The sequence below is a fragment of the Gavia stellata genome, chromosome 22, assembly GCF_030936135.1.
Source record: "Gavia stellata isolate bGavSte3 chromosome 22, bGavSte3.hap2, whole genome shotgun sequence".
NCBI classification, from domain to species: Eukaryota; Metazoa; Chordata; class Aves; order Gaviiformes; family Gaviidae; genus Gavia; species Gavia stellata.
In genome coordinates this window covers 12,322,975-12,340,409 of record NC_082615.1, presented here as the reverse complement: position 1 = coordinate 12,340,409, position 17,435 = coordinate 12,322,975, and positions in this window count along the sequence as shown.

Genomic DNA, 17,435 nt, shown 5'->3' with positions numbered 1-17,435 from the left:
GTGCCCAGGACAGCCACTTGCAGACCGAAAAGGAGACAGCTGAAATAGCCATCCAAGAAACATCGAGATGATCTTTCTGAACAGGACTCTGTTAGGCTTTTGATGAAATGTTTTAGCTTTCAGTAAAGACAAAAACCTTTAATGTTTTCCAGGATATATATTTTTTTAATAAAGGTCTGATTTTCTCCAGAAAACAAGGCGTTTTATTTGCATATTTTCACTTTCTGAAAAACCCATGTTTCTGTCAAAGACCAGTCCTAGTCATTTAGCAGGAAGGGAGCCAAGAACGAGTGCTGAAGAGGGTCAGCTATGGGATCAATAATTAGCTCAGACTTTGCTCCAAATTTGCCTTAAATTAGTTCTATATGACACACTTCAGGGTAGTCTAATGATGTATTTATTTACTCATTGACTCTAAATAAATTGTGATAGAATTTGATAGAAAGTAATTTTTCCTTCTCTTATACTGTTACAAATCTGTAGGAACATCTTGATTGTCTGTGGCACCCCAGAGAACAGATTCTTCATTTCTATTTATCATTAGGATCCATCACTTTACTGGAAAAAAACGCATGTTCCCTCCCTGCTCCTCCCCTCCCCCTAGTTTTTTTTTTTTTTAAGGAAACTTAGATGCATAAAAGCAGAACAGAGAAGCAAAGCAAAGCACACTCAGCATTAATTTGGCAACAGGGAAACTTACTAAAACAGATTTTATTGTTTAAAACTGAGACTGAAGTTTTCCTTCTATAAAAAAACAAACCTCTCTGACATTTTTTGGAAATATTGCTAGCAAAAGGATCATATATTCCATTGCGCAGGAGATGCAATTAGATTTCTGCAGGTTTGTAAAACAAACTATGGTCTAGGAGTGCCGTCATGGAACCAGTGGTCTGATTTCCAGTTGGATAACTGAGCTTTTAATTAGGGCTCCAGTGGTGCAACCGCTTTGCAATTTCTAAAGCCGCCTAAGGGATTTGAATGTCAAATTCTGATTAATATTATTGTGAACTGAGCATGCTCTAAGAGGATTTGAAACTTTTGGCCTATATATATTCCCTTTGTATAAGAAGGAAGGATTTGCTTAGTGGAGGAAAACTTTAATCTACCAGAGGTATGAAAAATTACTGAACTAGATCCTCTGCTACTGTAAATCAGCATATTTTATCCAATGCGATTGGATGATTTTTAGCCGCAAAGTGTAAAAGCCACTGTCATTTTTCCTTCCTGGCAAAGGAGGAGCCTTGTGGAGGCCACGTAATCCACACCTCCATACCGAGGGGTTCTTTGCCTTCCCTCTGAAGCATCTGGTGTAGCGATATCACACTCTCTGCTTTGGAGAGCTTTTCACCGTGATCTCGTCTCAGACCTGATAACAGATCATGTGTTTCTGCTAGCTATGGAGAGTTCTTTGTCTATATGGCATTTCCAAAACTTTCAGAGAGTGAGAGGAATGACTCAATAGTCAATTTACATTTCAAACTAAAAAGTCATTGTGATTTTTGTTATACTTTGGAAATTATTAATATGGACTCTTTCTACCATTTCAGTGCTCCGCCCCACTCCTTCTCCAAACGGCTTTGTTGCCATTTTTTTTGCTCAGAATCTATCCTTCCTTTTGTAAAGTTTTGATTTCGGGTAACAGAGGAACTCCCAAAGCCAAACGAAGGGTCTGTAGATGATCACGGCATCTAAGTCAGGGTCCCATGCCCATTTCAAACAAGTTTTCACTCTCCTTCACCCTTCCCCAAGTCCGTGCTTGATTTATTCTATTGCTAACTCTGAAATTCCTTTGGGTTTTTAATTTCCCCAGGGGTCTTCAATAAGGAGGGGACCCTCACGATGAAGCTGGTAAACGAACGTGCCATTGACACCCTGTTCTCTGATATCGCCAACACTTTCAACAAGCAGCACGACGATCACTCGGCCATGATGAAGGCTGCCCAGAAGCTGAAAGAGGTTTCTGGCTGCGCTCCCGCTGCGAGTCTTACAGCCTGCATAGAGACTGTGCAGCAGGAGCATGGTAAGCAGGCGAAAGCTGAGAACTAACTGAAGCCAACATTACAGTAATCGGCACCGTGTGAATTAACAGCATTCTCACAGGTGCTGCCGTGTCGCAGTATCTCTGTCTGGAGCCTGCTCAGAGCCCCCATCGTTGCTACTTCGCACACTGTGTGACACAGTATAGACAGATTTCAGATTTCATGGAGATTCTGGCCCTTTTTATGGCTTGTTTCTACTTTATGGTACAATATAACGTTTCTGACTGGGCTGACTGATCTTGAAAACACATGTCGTGAGATTTGGCTTTTCTAGTGCTCCTTCACGTGGCACTAAATCCAGCCCTGCCCTGTGACATATGCCTTTGCGATACCGCAGAACCAGCCCTGAAACTTGGGGGGACCTGATCAGGAGAACAATGAGGTGCCTAATGGAAGATTAGGATGGATTTGCAATACGCTTTTCAGAAAAGACTCACCCAATACTCTATGCTTTTCACTAAATGAACAAACAGAAAAGATATAGTTCAAATTTAGCCAGGTGGAAAGACTATTGATTTCACAGGAGGGAAGGCAGAGCGGCTGTATCAGGGATGATTTTGGCCCTGTGTGCTTAAGAAAGTTCTTAAGGAAGTTATATATGAGTCTATTGGGTTGCTACTGGCAAATGCCTCTATTACCTAGCACATGCACACAGAGCAGTGACAGTGATAAGGAAACTGGAAAGAAGCTTATTGTATGGATGCTTTTCAGAGTCAGTCACTGGAGAGCTATTGCGTCATGTGTTTAGTTTTGCGGAAACAAAAGTGTTTAGACCTCCCTTTGTTGGACTCCAACCAGATGCAAGTCACAAGATAGGTGTTGTTTTGTCTTTTCAGGTGCCTACGAGGTGCAGGTGCACGTGGAGGGCTATAGCTTTTCGCTCATTGTGAAGGAGAAGAAAGTGCCTGACAAACTGAAGCAGGTCCAGCAGCGGGTGGAGGAGCTGAGTTGTTCCACAAAGCGTGTCCTTGCTAGAAAAACTATACTCCAGGAAATGATCTCCTCGACGCTTCAGAGCCAGACTCAGCTGGAAGGGAGGATCAAAACCGCAAACCCGGAGTATCTGGACCAGGTACGGCTAGAAGGTAACCTGAGAGAGAACATCCAAAAAATCAGCCTGGCCAAGGAGCTCTCAGAGCAGTATGATGGAGCTGCCAGGAGTGTGGTGGGGGAAATGGCCCAGCTAGCTGGCTTGATGCTGAAATAGGAACTGAGTAGATGTTTATAACCTGCCCACACCTACAGAGTGATAGCTTAGAGGACACCCGGGTGGTGTGGTGACTTGGTAGTGTTGGTAAATAGCACTCTGCAAATGGCTTATGGGTGGCTCTGGGTCTCAGATCTGTTTTGTTAAATTATGGGCAGAAAGATGCATCTGGGAAAAGGTTTTCATTTTCATCTGAACCATTAATACGGGTGGACAGAAAAAGACTTTTTCTATGTAGTGTGTTAAGTCACCCTTTACGCATTAACATAGGGAAAAACACAACAGTACCTGACCAAAATAAAGGCAATTTGCACTGGAATTTGGTAAACATTTCCATTGCTACTTAGTAGGTGATGTGGCTGTGGTGGAAGGGTATTTAGGGTGGCCCATGATGAACCAAAACCAGGGGGTCAAATCCCCCATCCCTGAGCAGGTGTCAGTGGTACCTGAGCGGGGTGATGGCACCTGGGAGCAGGGGAGCGAAGGCGGTGGTCTCCTCCGTGCTGTCGTGTCTACGTCGTGCGGCAGGATGAGACACCTAGGCTAGGACTGGTAGCCGGCTTCTAAAGGAAATTAAGCTGTTTCCCAAACCTGAAACAGGGTAAATCAAGTGTTTAGACTGAAGGCTGGAAACTTTCCTTAAAGCTTTACAAACACATTCCTCCCTGCTTAATATAGCTACAGATAATCATTTGACATATGGCTTATAGCGCATTCACACCCTTCCTTACCCTGCCTGGAAACTCGGGAAGCCCGTGCTTGCTGCAGAGGCGCAGTGAGGTGACCTGGCAGCCCGGCCAGCGCTGGCATGTCTGAGCACAGTAGCGTGAAGCCAAGGGCAGCAGGAGCTACTGGAGATCAAAACTCGTTACAGGGACCAGGGGGGGCTAAACTGGCAGGAGCACTGTGCTTTGGGGCAAAGACATTGACACAGGAGGGGCAGCTGGAGGAGATAATAGCTAGACAAAGATTTCAGGGAAGAAAGAAATAAATCAGGAATTCAGGTCTCAGCTTTCCACCCAGTGCCATCAGACTCCCACTACTGAGAGCCTGTATGAGTGGCAGAAAGCAAACTTTTCTTCGGAGACCCTGCAAAACCTGGGATGATTGCTGTGAAATAATGACAAGTCTGGTAAGCTGTGTGCTGTGACACAGCCTTGGAAGACCTGGATAACCCTGACATGCTCCGGATGCCCAGTGCGAAAGCCTGGTTCGGAGCAGGGACTGTGCGAATGCGGAGGGTCGGCTGGCTTTGCAATGCTGGACCTGGTTGGCAGTCAGAAAGCTTATTGAATTCATCGCATTTTTTAAGGATGAGGGAAAGAATAGAAACCACAAGTGAAATCCTACCCAGCACCACAAATAACTACAAAGGGAGCTCAACCTCTGGGTTTTTAGTCTGTCTCTACTCTGCCCACTATTAGTGTTTTAAGTCCTTTTTCTGTTTGCCTCGGCTTATCCCCAAAATACGTCAGGAATTCCCAGGAGACTTTTCTGCCCTTAAGTGGCCTTGTGCTTCCTGCAAGCCTCCATCTGCTCACGCACCCACAGGGCCAGTGGGCAGCATGTTTCTTTGCTCTCTGTCAGACTCTCCCTGTAACTACCCATTAGCCTCTGTCTTGCCAGAAATACAAGCTATTCAGACATTTCCTTTAGGAGCTTCAGTTTGCCCCTTTGCGAGGCACATGTTTTGCATGAAGTTATCAACTCAACAAAGACATTTGTAACTTCATTGATATTTTTCCATTCTAAGTGAAAGCAAGTACCTGTATGTTCACATCAGGTAGAACATTTGGTCTCTCCTTCACTGCCCATCCCAAAGGTTTCTCTCCAGAAATATATTTATTTCTTTTAATTTTGTTTGCTAAGGAATTTGGGGAAAAGGTTCATTGTCACCGATATTTCCTGCCATTCACCCGATTCACATTGAAAACTTACAACAATGCTTCCAATAGCTCCTTGGTAGATTATTTCTCAAACACATTGACAATTTTAGCAGCCAGGGTCTTCACTCTACCTCCAACTTTTTAGAGCACCAACTTCTCTAAAGCCTATTATCTCTGTCATTTTTGATGGAAGAAGCAACCCAGATCCATTATCACAAGAAACACCGGGTTCCCTGTCTTCTGTGTGAGACAGCTGTGGTCACTATAGGGTCCTTACCAGGACTGGGACCCAACCTCCCAGAACAGGGATGAGTGAACGACCACACGAAGGGTAAAGTTTCCCACATACTGTGTTTCTGATAAGAGTGAAACATATATAACACCACTTAGTCGTGAATCCTGGCAACACTGACATTATTTCCTACACATCTGAGGAGCTAACTGCGCTACAACTCCAGTTCAGCTTTCCTGGAGTTCGCAGTGTATTTCATGGAACATATGTAATCTATATTAGCCTTACACGTCCGGGAAATCTCATATAGACTCGGGTTGCTATTGTTACTCTCAGACACACCGCAAACCTCATAATGTCTGTGGTTGATCCAGTCCAGTGCACTCAGACGAGTATGTTTCCAAGTAGCCCTTAGACATTTTGGAAGGCAGAGAATTCCTCCACTGCCATTTCCCAGGCGAGAGAGCTCGCTCACCTGAGGAGCCTGTGACCCTGGAACATCTCAGTCAGGCCCTCAGCTACCCTGAAACCAAGCTGGCGATCAGGTGGAGTTACTTTAGCTATTGGAAATGTTAAAATGCAATGTTTATTCATCCCTTTGCATTATTAAAAACAAAAATCTGTCTTGTAAAAATTAAATGTTTTGTGAATAGAAGGATTAAAAATGATTATTTCATTTATCAAAAAAACAATGTTTAAGTTTCGTGCTTGCAGACCAGTTCAGGACTGAGACAAATTTTGCATCCCTAAAGTCACTGGGGAGTAGATTTGGCTGCAGGTCTGGGAGTTTTTCATCTGAGCACCTCTACTGAAAGCAAATTAGGGTGGGTGCCTTTGTACATAAGCGTTTCTTAATCAGAGTAAAAGTTGCAGATATCTAACCCATGATAGAATTGGAGTCTGCTTCCTTCCTTAATGTCCATGTAGTGCAGTAGCAAGAAGATTGATTTGGCAGCTAAATACTAGCCTGGAGTTTGGAAACTTGGATTCTTTTCTCTGTTTAATTTTCTGCATTCTGTGCAATACAAAGGTCCATCTTCTCCCAGATTCCCCGTCTGTAAAATGAAAGTGTTTCATGGGAGTCTTGGGAAGAGAAATAGGCTAAAAACTCAAGAGGTCCTCAGGTAGTGTTGTAACATAGGAATGGATGTCCTGTAAACCTCAGGTGGCCAGACAATGAGTCGCTGCAATGACAGAGCCTCAGGAAGCTCCTTCACTTCAAATAAACACTCCAAAGCCAGTTGCTTAGACACCCTATTGAAAACCTGCAAAACAAGGGTGGAAACCTCGTGAGCTACTCACTGTGTCCAGGTTAGAAGTTGGAAATTCTGTTTCACAGTGTTACGGCTCTTCTCCTCATGACCATGACTCAGGAGTGCAGAGTTTGCAGCAGAAAAAAATATTAAAATAGAGAAAGTGAAGCTGGGCAACCCTACCAAGAAAAGGTTTTTAGTTTTGAGAAGGTATTCAGGGGTGGACTTCGGCATAAATCTTGGAGACTGAGGCATGACACAAAGCCTCCCTGCTGAAAAGCTACACTGTTTTTTTCCTTATCACATTTGCCTTTTATTTTTTAAGTACTCTAGGATCATGTTGCTGGCCTGTGTCTGGAGCAGAAGGTGGGACCTCCATTGCTGCTTAGTCTTTCTAGGAAAAAGAGCACTGTATGAAAACATTTGGATCCTTAATTGGCCTCATTAAAGAAGCCGGCCATCTGGACCTCACTCATACTAATTAGTCATCAATAGGGTGGTGATTTGGTAATTAAAAAAAAAAGCCACCTCCTCTCTCTTAGCCCTGCCTTTACACACGGCTATTACACACAGAGCTGTCTCCTTTGCTCTCAGGCTGGAGCGGGTGGATGTGTTCTCACTCAGCAGCCATCCACCCTTCTGTTTGCGGGCCAACAGCTTGTTTCTTGGCAGGGCCGCTCAACCTAAGCCCGTAAGCTGCGGCAGTCTGGAAAGGATGGAGCTGAACATGGCAAAGAAACCGGGAGCATGATTACCCCACCCTTCACTTGTAAGTCAGTCTGGTATCCACGCTTCCAAATGTCATTACTGTGCAGAAAACCTTGGGTAACACATGAAGAAGGGTTCCAGTCATTGATGAAGCGCCTTTAAAATTTTGGGGCTATTAACTGGCACCCCCCCTGTTTCCAAGCAATTTCCCTTTGGTCACTATGACTGCTCCTCACGCAAGGACAGGTCAGGAGAAGCGGAGGTAGATGAACTGAATGACTCCTGCTGCTTCTTTAGGATTTCCAGATTCACACGTTCCATATACTGCTCTTGATTCGCCCAGTTTATGTCCAGGTAGAACCACCAGGACACTTCTCCTAGATGGAGCCTCCCCATATTTGCCCATCCTGAAACAGGACAAGCCAAAACAGTTACAGAAACCACAAAAAGGTGGCTCAACAAGCATAAATAAGAGAACTTTAAGCACCACAAGGTTTGCAGTAGTGGATGGGCAGGACTGGAGAAAAATTGCAAAAATCGGTTCCTTCAGCACTGATGATGTGTCAGTAGATAAATCAGTTGTGGGTGGTCTTAAAAGCTGAGGAGCTTCTAACTTTGGGAAGTTTAGCTTCCCCAAACTATTACATCATTCCCAAACCTATCACAACTTCTGTGCCTCTCTAAAAATCTCACCTTCCTTCTCCCATCTCAAATGAAGCTCCTCATTGCTGTTCTTGGGCAGTCTGTATTCTGAAAATCATGTATTTAGGGAATGCATCTGAAAATATTGCTGTAATACATGCACAGTCCCCCAGTAAGTAGGTGAAGAGAAATGCATTGGCTGGTTACTAGGAGAACTAAGTGTCATTGTTGTGTACAGCTCGTCACGGGACTTGATGAGCCCAAGCTGCAACGACCTGGTTGGGTCCAGTTCTCTAAAATTAGTGACAGATGGATCCAAACCTGTAGTTTGGTTACATGAAAAGTTGGAGGAAGGCTGTTGAATCAAGAGAAAGCTGGCTTAGCCACCCCATATATTTTACAGTTAATCTTTACCTGTGTTGAGAAAAAATACCCCTCAAAACTAGTTTTTAGTGGCCCAACAAAGGCCCTGGGTTGCTAGACACCTTATTAATAATATTCTTCTGTAGGAGGGGGATGCAGTTCTTTATAAAGATTTATTAATAGTCATTATTATTTTCACAGAAGCTTTAACGTGCAGTAAAAGGCCTATAAAGACAAGCAACCAAAGGAACTCATCGATTTCACGCTGATCTGCACTAAAAAAATACCAGTCTTTTTTTTTTTTTTTTTTTCAAATAATAATAAAACAAAGAGCTTTCAGGAGCAGCAACAGCAGAAGGCTAATGTAAAGTGATATATTTGAGACCCAGGAGTATGGTGTAACTTACTCTTGCCTCTGCGGCCTGTTTATTGTGTTTGTCTGGTTGCCCCGGGAACCAGCTCACGCCGTTTCACTTATTTTATAATGTTCCTGTAAATGTTAGGTAGGGCCGGGATTTATTATACACTGTCAACACCTAAAATGGAACGCGCCGCTTAGTGTCGTTTATTTGGCAAGACGCCTTTCCATGCTCCCTTAAAAAAAAAAAGTCTTTCTTATATAGATATCTGTGCGAGTGTGCGTGTGTGCGTGTGTGTATGTGCATCTTTGTCCAAATAAATAAACCCTGTATGCTTTCCAGCAGCCTTTGCCCGGGGAGGACTGATGCTGGGTGGTATAAGTGCTGTGCTAAAGGAAGGTCTGAGCAGCCGGTGACCTGCCGTTGGGTGGGATCTATGACTCACGTTATTTGCGTGAGGTGAATATTTAGGGGACGGAGAAGGCGTGTTTACCAGGAGTGTTTATTATCCCTAAAGAAGCAGTGTGATCCTGTTGCTTCTGTCCCCAAAGACCTCTGTTAATTCGGAGCGATGAATCATCAGAATTATTAGGGCTGGAGAGAGCTGCTTTCCTTTCCTCTCCTCTCCTCCACCAGTCCCTCAGCATGACGGAGCAGATTTGATTGCAGATTAGTGGGTGTGAGGCTTATTTTTTAATTTGCCTTTTTTTTTTCCTTGGGTGGTACCTCTCAGACTAACACATGGCGTTTAACCGAGAAGACTATTAACCTTTTAAATGCTCAAGAACAAATGCAGTCGGCATCCCAACTCCTTGAAATGTGTGTTTCTAAATCTCCCCATCCTTTCCTTGCTCCTGCTCTGAACTGCAGCCTTATCTCTCCTTCCCACTTCCCAGAGGGTGGGGGTCTCTCCCGCCTTCCACTTCCCTTTACACGGGAACATGCGTCTCCTCAAGCGCCAGAGGGGAGCTCCTGTCTCCTCCCGGTTGCCCTTTACAGTGCCGAGTGCCGTATCTCCACCAGCTCTTCCTTCCCTTGCCCCCAAACAAGATGGATTTGTGCAGTGATTCAGTATGACTGTGAATGCCTCTCGCGCCAAAACAAACGCTCACTCTGGACATTTGTACTCGGCTCTGCTCCTGACGTGATTTGCCTCCACTCTTACGAGGGGATTTGGATTCAGCAGTGAGTGGGGACTGCTCCAGCTAAAAAAACGGGCTGGGGGAAGAGACGAGGTGGATCAATCGGCGGGTGAAAGCCAAGAAAAGTGGCTTTGTTCCTCCCCACGCTTGGGGCCGATTCTGCCTCCCACTGACCAGAAATGTTCCCTCCTTGGCATGAAGCCTTTCGCCACTGAACGGCTCCAAGCCCAAGGAAACCAGCCAGCACCCAAAGCATTAAACACGTTGGGATTAGGCAGTGCCCTGAGACCGAAGGTACAGAAGATGGAGAATCTCCAAAAGGTTTAGGAATGCGAATGGAAAAAGGCAGAGCCCCGGGCAGAATGGCTGGTGACAGCAGATGCTGTTTAGGCAAAAAGGTCAGCTGAGGAAAGTTGGACTTGACGGTGCAAGGCTGCATAGCATGAATTTTTCTTTCAGTTGGAATCAGTTAAAGATGGTGAATTTGCTTAGGAAATACTAAAGGTTAGGATTCCTATTTCCTGTGTGATGCTGAGTAATTTAAATCTTAGTTCCCCACTTCATCTGACTGTGAGTCAAAACTAAAGTGAAGCATAATTAACTCATATTTGCAATGTGATCCTTGACAAAAGACTCTTGAGTATGGTTTGTACATGAGTTGTGTGAATGTGTGCCAATAAAACAGGACTTTATTGTTTTGTTTCAGGCAAGAAGATGGCTAGATAATGGATTTTTCTCTCTTCTTGTTTTTCTTTCTGATAGACACTTTGCAAGAAAACATATGTTGTGCACAGAGGTCTGCTTTTTCCTGAGACTTCTGTGCATGCAAATCAGCTCTTGGAATAAGTAGCAGCAACAGCCCCTCCAGAGGCATTTACCTGAACCACATTCAGTATAAATATACCCGTGCACATACTCTCACCTATCTCAATTTTAGGAAATATTTCCAAATGTAGTAAGTGTGTGTTTTGACTTTTTTAAAAGAAAAATGCCCCTGTTAAAGAAAAATTGAAATGACAAAATACCTTTTTAATGAGCCTAAAAAGGAATGTATATGACAGTGACAAGAGTAACTTAGTGAAATCGCAGCTGCTCCTTTTAATTGCCTCCTAATTTGCTCTCGGGTACTGGTAATTGGAACAATTTGCCTACAGAAACCTGTGAGGTCTCAGACGCTAATTGATTTTGTCTTGCTTAATCAACCTCACAAGAAACAGAGCCTATTTCACTGACTGTTTTTAAGCTTAGCACTGTTACTGTGTGATACACTGGGCAGAAAACGTACCCACCGACCCACCCAAATCATACATTGACCAAACTCGGATCACGGGACTGAGTCAGTTCCTTGCAACAAAAGCTGAAGCACCTCCGTTTGGTCTTATGGTCCTGAAATAGATCTCAAATGAGATGGCACAGCATTGGTATATGTATCAAATATAAAAAGGTGATACTTGAAGTTTATTCCAACTCAACCAGTCCTAAAAAATGCGGTGTTTGCAAGCATTTTTCTTTCTTGTGCTTGGAGGCCAGCTAAATTTTAATGGAAAAATAAGCTATGCCTTGAATGTGTAGCAAAAGAGAATAAATCATATAACGGGCTATTTAATTTTCTTTTGAAAAACAATTCAGGTTCTCAATGTTATGATTTAAGGAGGCTCTGTTATTCTGTTTCAGGATAATTTATTCTATTACTATTATCTCGTACAGAAAAACAGTGGAAGAGACATCTCACAAAATACTGGTGTACCTTGTAATAAGGTCACTATTTGGGAACAGAAACCATCTTCAGTGCCTGGTATCACGTTCCAAAACGCTTCAGATGCTATTTCTGAACCATGTGAGGGTAGGTGAAGCTCAGAGGTCAGTACCTCTGTGCATCTGGCTGCATCTGGATTGACAGCAGAGTTGGTTTCTATTCACTCTGATCCCCACCAACCCCAGACCTTTAAAGCTGCTGCAGTCCAAGTGCCCTTCAGAAAAGTCAAGTCGATGCTCAAAAATGTCTATTTTTTTAAAGTCTACCCTATTTAATAAACTCTTTACTGTTTCACTTAACTCAATTGTAAGTATTCCTATCCACCAAGCAGTATTGTTAAGGTGCTTTTCCTTGACAAGATCAGCTAGATCAGCAGTATATCCTTTCCATAAGCACATTTCGTGGGCCATTCCTGACTGATGCCTTTGCTGACTTCAAGCCAAGGAGGAGAATCACCCCCTTGAAGAAAGCCGATGCACGTTTGTTGCGTCAAGACCAAACTCCACCACTACTCGATTCCTTACTATTGTAAATGTCCATTTGCCATTACCCACATTTTTTAAAAGGAAGCAGGTTGTAAGTCTGTAAAGATTTATAGTTTCATTCTAAAATATCTATCATTTTAAACACAGCACTGCTGCTGTCATCCACTGAACTGCCATGGATAGACTGGTAAAGTACTTAAAAAAAGAAAAAAGACATTACAATATATCCAGATATGTTTCAAGAACTTTTGTCGGGCATGGACTAACTTGGAGACATATTTCATAAAAACTGCTATTTACATTTCAGCTATATACTTTCGCTCTTTATGTCCTTTTCCATTGCTCCGCATTGCCAAGGCTTTTGCATAAATGGAAGTTTTCCCTGTCGGCTCCCCCGCCGGAGCCCTGCCGCGGAGCCCACGGGGCTGCGTGTGACATCACCGCTTGTCCTCAGAAACACCACGGCCGAGCCTCAGAAGATTTGACCTCAGGTGTTGGGTTTTTTGGTATAACCATTATTGAAAACACAGCGGTTGAGATTTACTGGCTGGTAAGAGTTTATAATGATCAGAGATTAAGGGTGGGACTTTCAAAACAGTATAAGCCTTGAGCGCAGTCGAATTTGTACTCCATTACCCAGCAGCTTTTCAAAGCTCCACCCTAAATCTGTATGAAATTATTCTAGCGGCAAGGAAAGTATATTTACCTAATGTCAAATATTAAACATTACTGCCCATTAAAATATAGGGCTTCATTATATTTGGCCTGGTGCAGATGTGCAGGAGAGAAGGAGTAATTATCTTTTCCCAAGCTATGTACCTAGGCAGAGGAGTTGTCACTAATTTTTGGTGTCTGCCTGCGGGTAACGAGTGTCTACTTTTTGCAGCCCGTGGGGAAGTGAGTTACATCTTCAGGCCATAATTGCTTCTGAGAACCAGGTCCTTCAGAATGCAAGTGAGCTGAATTGACCATGCAAAAAACGATGCATCCAAGCTTGTGGGCACTTTGGAAAGTAGAGGCCAAAATAACTCACTCGCTGTCACGCAGCAAACTGCCGGCAGGCTCGGGACGGGAACACAGACCTCTTTATTCCCAGCCCCTCGCGCCTGCTGCACCATCATCCCTCGGCTCATATAAGCTGGCCAGTGTCTGCGCGGGTGCACCTCTTTCTTTTGTCCCATTTTGCAGGCTGCTTGGGCTCATGCAGTCAAAAGCAAAAGCCCTGAAAGAGGAACAGCTCTTGGAAAACCCTGCAGCGCCCAGGTGACAAGGAAAAAACAAACCCTCCCGATATTTGCTCTGGAGGGCTGTGCATGACCAGAGTGTGGGAACTTGGCATCGCTCCGTTTGCTGGGGACATTAGAGGCTAGGTGACAAATCTGGCCTGTGGATGGCAAGTGAGCCACCTTAGCTCTGGATTTTGCTGACAGAGCAAGTCTTGTGAAAGCAAAGGAGAGAAAAACCTGCCAAGCCCAGCTCCGGCCCCGCGGCTCGCAGGGTCAGGGCGCTTTGTGCGCAGGGAGTCCCCATGCAGCGAGACATGAAAACCCCATGCTGTCACTACTTCTTATTAAGCTTGCTCGGTGACACAGAAACGCTTTTCTCTTAGGCTCACTGAAAAGCTGTAGTGAATTTAGCTGAAAGTGCAAATTACTTTTATAACGATGAGGGATGATCTTACATTTCTCGGCTTAGGTTTTCCTCCCATCTCATTCCTCCTGACTCCTCTCTGCTTCCATCGTGAGGCTTTTTCCTAACAAAGACAAGCTTAGAGAGGGTGATAGGGGTTCCCTAGATGTCTGTAATGCCCAAGCTCTCAATTGTGCTGCCCAGGAGTTTGCAAAACGGCAGAAAATCAATCCGTTTAGGGGTAAAACATGAAATGAAGCTCCCAAAGTAAGGGCTAGAGAAGGACAAGCTTGCTGCACTGTTGGATGAAAGCACTAATAAAAGCAAAAGTATTGGAGACAGGCAAATTGTGAAAATGTTAGTTCCACACCTTCCACCTCCATCTCCTGCCCTTTTCTTGTTAGAGTCATTTAAAGTCCATGTGGTTGTATAACTGTGCTCTTAAAAAAAGTGAGGAATGATCATGTTTGAAGAAGCTGTTGGCTGTTTCGCCCACATGCCGCTGTTGGAAGCAAGAAAATATTAGCATGAAGTAAAAATGCAGTGGTCTGCAAGAAGTGCAGAGGATTACCAGGCCTTTACCTTGCTAAGCCTCATAAAAGCTCTCCTGCCCGTAAATAGTGTTTTCAATGCATTGTACAGAGGAATGCTTCATGCTCATCAAGACAAAACCTCCAGTGAAGTTAGCTGACCAACATTGAAGCCAATTGCATTTTGCCTGAATAACATTGAAGTAAGGCATTTGCTGAAAGAAGGAATTATAGGACATAGCGATACAGAAATAAGGACCCTATTAAGATTAATGGCCTTTAAGTTTTGCTGTCCTTGGTGAATAACCCCAGTTCATTGCCAAGAAATGTCCTAGTCGGATATTCTCACGGAATGCTAAACCAATGCTTATATCTTGCCACTATGAGCACCAAATGAGCAAGAGATCTTTATCCTAAAGATGAGGAGCAGTGGTCAAACATTGCAACAAACTGCCCAGGGAGGTGGTGGAGTCACCATCCCTGGAGTGTTCAAAAAACGTGTGGACGTGGCACTGCAGGACATGGTTTAGTGGGCATGGTGGGGTCGGGTTGATGGTTGGACTTGATGATCTTACAGGTCTTTTCCAACCTTAATGATTCTGTGATCTGTGTGATTCTGTGATTCAGCAGTAAGGGAGTCCTGCTCGGAACTCCGCTTTGCTTTTTGTTCCCCAGCAGACTGCCGCGCTCTGGGTAGGGCAGCAGAAGTATAGGGCTAACACACAGCTCCTTGTTCTTGACATATGGGAAAAAGAAACGCAGAGCAATCATCAGAAAAAGAAGATAAAGTCTTATTTTCTAAACCAGAAATAGGCATTCAGCACTGAACGGAGGCACGATCCATTCTGTTGTTTCTTTTGGAAATGGACCCTTAAAATAAAGTGAGTGCATCCCTTCTCACTGTCAAGGGCTCCCAGCAGACAGGTTGTAATAAAATATAAAATTGAGTTTTCACCCCACAAGTACAATTGTTTGTCTCTCCCACTGCTTTCCCAGCTTGCTGGCGATACTGTTTAAAACGGCTTCCCAGATATTTCTGCTGTTTGGTCAGATTAAGTTAACAAATGTTCTTCAGAGGAGCAGAGCAGAATTCAGGGCGAGTTTCTAACCATGGCAGACCCTTAAAGCCTCACTGCCTACATCCCACTTGCAGGCATCAAGACCAGGCTAGGTGAAATCCTGTCTGGCTTAAGCCTTCTGAGGTTGGTTGGGTTTTTTTATAGCGGTGTCTCATAGAATGGCAGAACATGCTAAAATTTTCCAAAAAAATACAAGCAGGGGAAAGTATTGGCCATTTCACTTAACCCAAGACCTATACAGTTTGGTTTCAAAGTTCCCTAGGTAACCCAAAGCCATCTTCACTAAAGAAATCCCTGGAGTTGGTATTAGAAGAAGGGGTATTCTGGTGTCTTCTCAGCGATGTCTGATTTACTATAGTGATAGTCACCCATGTACTATAACATTTTTTTCCAGGAAAACTGCAAAGGTTGTAATTGCATAGTCTTCACAGACTTGGAAATGGTTTAAGGTCTGGTCTTCTCTGGCCATATGTGATAGAGAGCAAGAAAAGAGAATGACTTTTTTATACCTAATGACTTTGGAAAGTATTAGTAGACACTATATAGGTGAAAACTGAATTAAAGGCATCAGTTCTGAATCCCTGAGCCTTTTGAGGTTTCAAATGAGATTACTAACATTGCTTTAATGAATATTTCTCTTTCCTCACTCCTTTTTTTTTAAGGGAGAGGGGGCTAAAGAGGAGGGAGATGGGGGGGTTGAGTACTACAGAAAAAGGGTGGCAATTAGATGATAACAGTCGGCGGCATGGACGGCGTCTTGTTACTGCTCATTTCGGAGGTGCCAAAGCTACATGGGACATCGTCATTATTATGGCTTAAAGTTGGCTAAGGTCACCCCGGTTCATCTGTTTTATACATTGGTAGCCTTCTACTTATTACTTGCCAAACAAACCTTTTTATTTTTGCACACGTTTATGTTGATTTTGTGGTTTCTGAAATTGGATTCTGTCTCCTACGGGCCTGAGTTTCCACGGCAACTATGGACCTTATCTGCTGCTGCTGTTTGGCAGACAGACAACAAGGCCTTTCAGTTTACTTCGATTTTTTTTTAGTATTATTTTCTTTAAAAACCTTTTTCTTCTTCATCATGTTCTTTTTTTTTTTTTCTTCCCTTTTTATTATTTTTACTTTTCCCAACCCCTGTCATTTAAAAATCACATAATTAATTGAGCACATCCTGTGCCACACGGGGCTGCCACAACTTTGAAGTCCCAATAGATCATTTTATAGAGCCATGGGTACCATTTTTTCCAGCACAGCACCAGGCGCCAGTGCGAGGGCTTGTGGAATTTAGCATATCCTACTCCAGGTATGATAAAGAAACCTTGGCACCTTCTGTTTGTTTTTACTAATTTCCTTTCCAAACTGCCTTTTCAATATAGAGGAAAGACCTCAGGACTTAAAGTTTGTTATTTTCTCTCCAAAGTTAGTCCCTGTTCCCCCTGCCTCCCTCCCTCCCCTTCCTTTAAACCAGACTGAACTGCTTCTTCGCTTGGTGGTAAGTTTTCTTTTTTTCTTTTCTTTTCTTCAGGGAAGTGTGGTCTGATTTAGCATCATGTAGCTTGGAGCTGTTACTGATCCTATAGCGGCAGCGAAACCAGCCGAGGGAAAAAGACCCTGACAGGCTCTATTAACCCTTAAAAACAATAAATGATCTCATCACCTTCTCAAATACAGAAGAAGAAATAATAATACAATAATTTACTTCAGTGAAGGAACAAGTCTTTTGGGGATTGATGCTGAAATCTACCCCAAAAGACACTGTTGCTGGCATTAATGAAGAAGGGCTGCTTTTCCACCAAGCTGAGAATAAACTGCAGTGTCTCTCAGCCTCAAATAAGGAGAACGTGCATACATAGACATAGCCGGGCATACACATACATATATGTGAAGAACAGAGAGAGGAAGACAGAAGATGAGTGGAAACATGCTGAATCGGGTGAAAAAGAGTTGAGCCTTCTAACAAGAGGAATCTTTGCAGTGGCACTACTATGCATCCTGCATTTGAAACAAAGGGCTGTAAAATCCCCTAAAACCTCTTTAAAACAGAGTCAGCAACTTCTGGAGATGTGTTTGAAACTGCTAGCTGTCATGTATTTTTACCACATTTTGAAAAGACAAACAT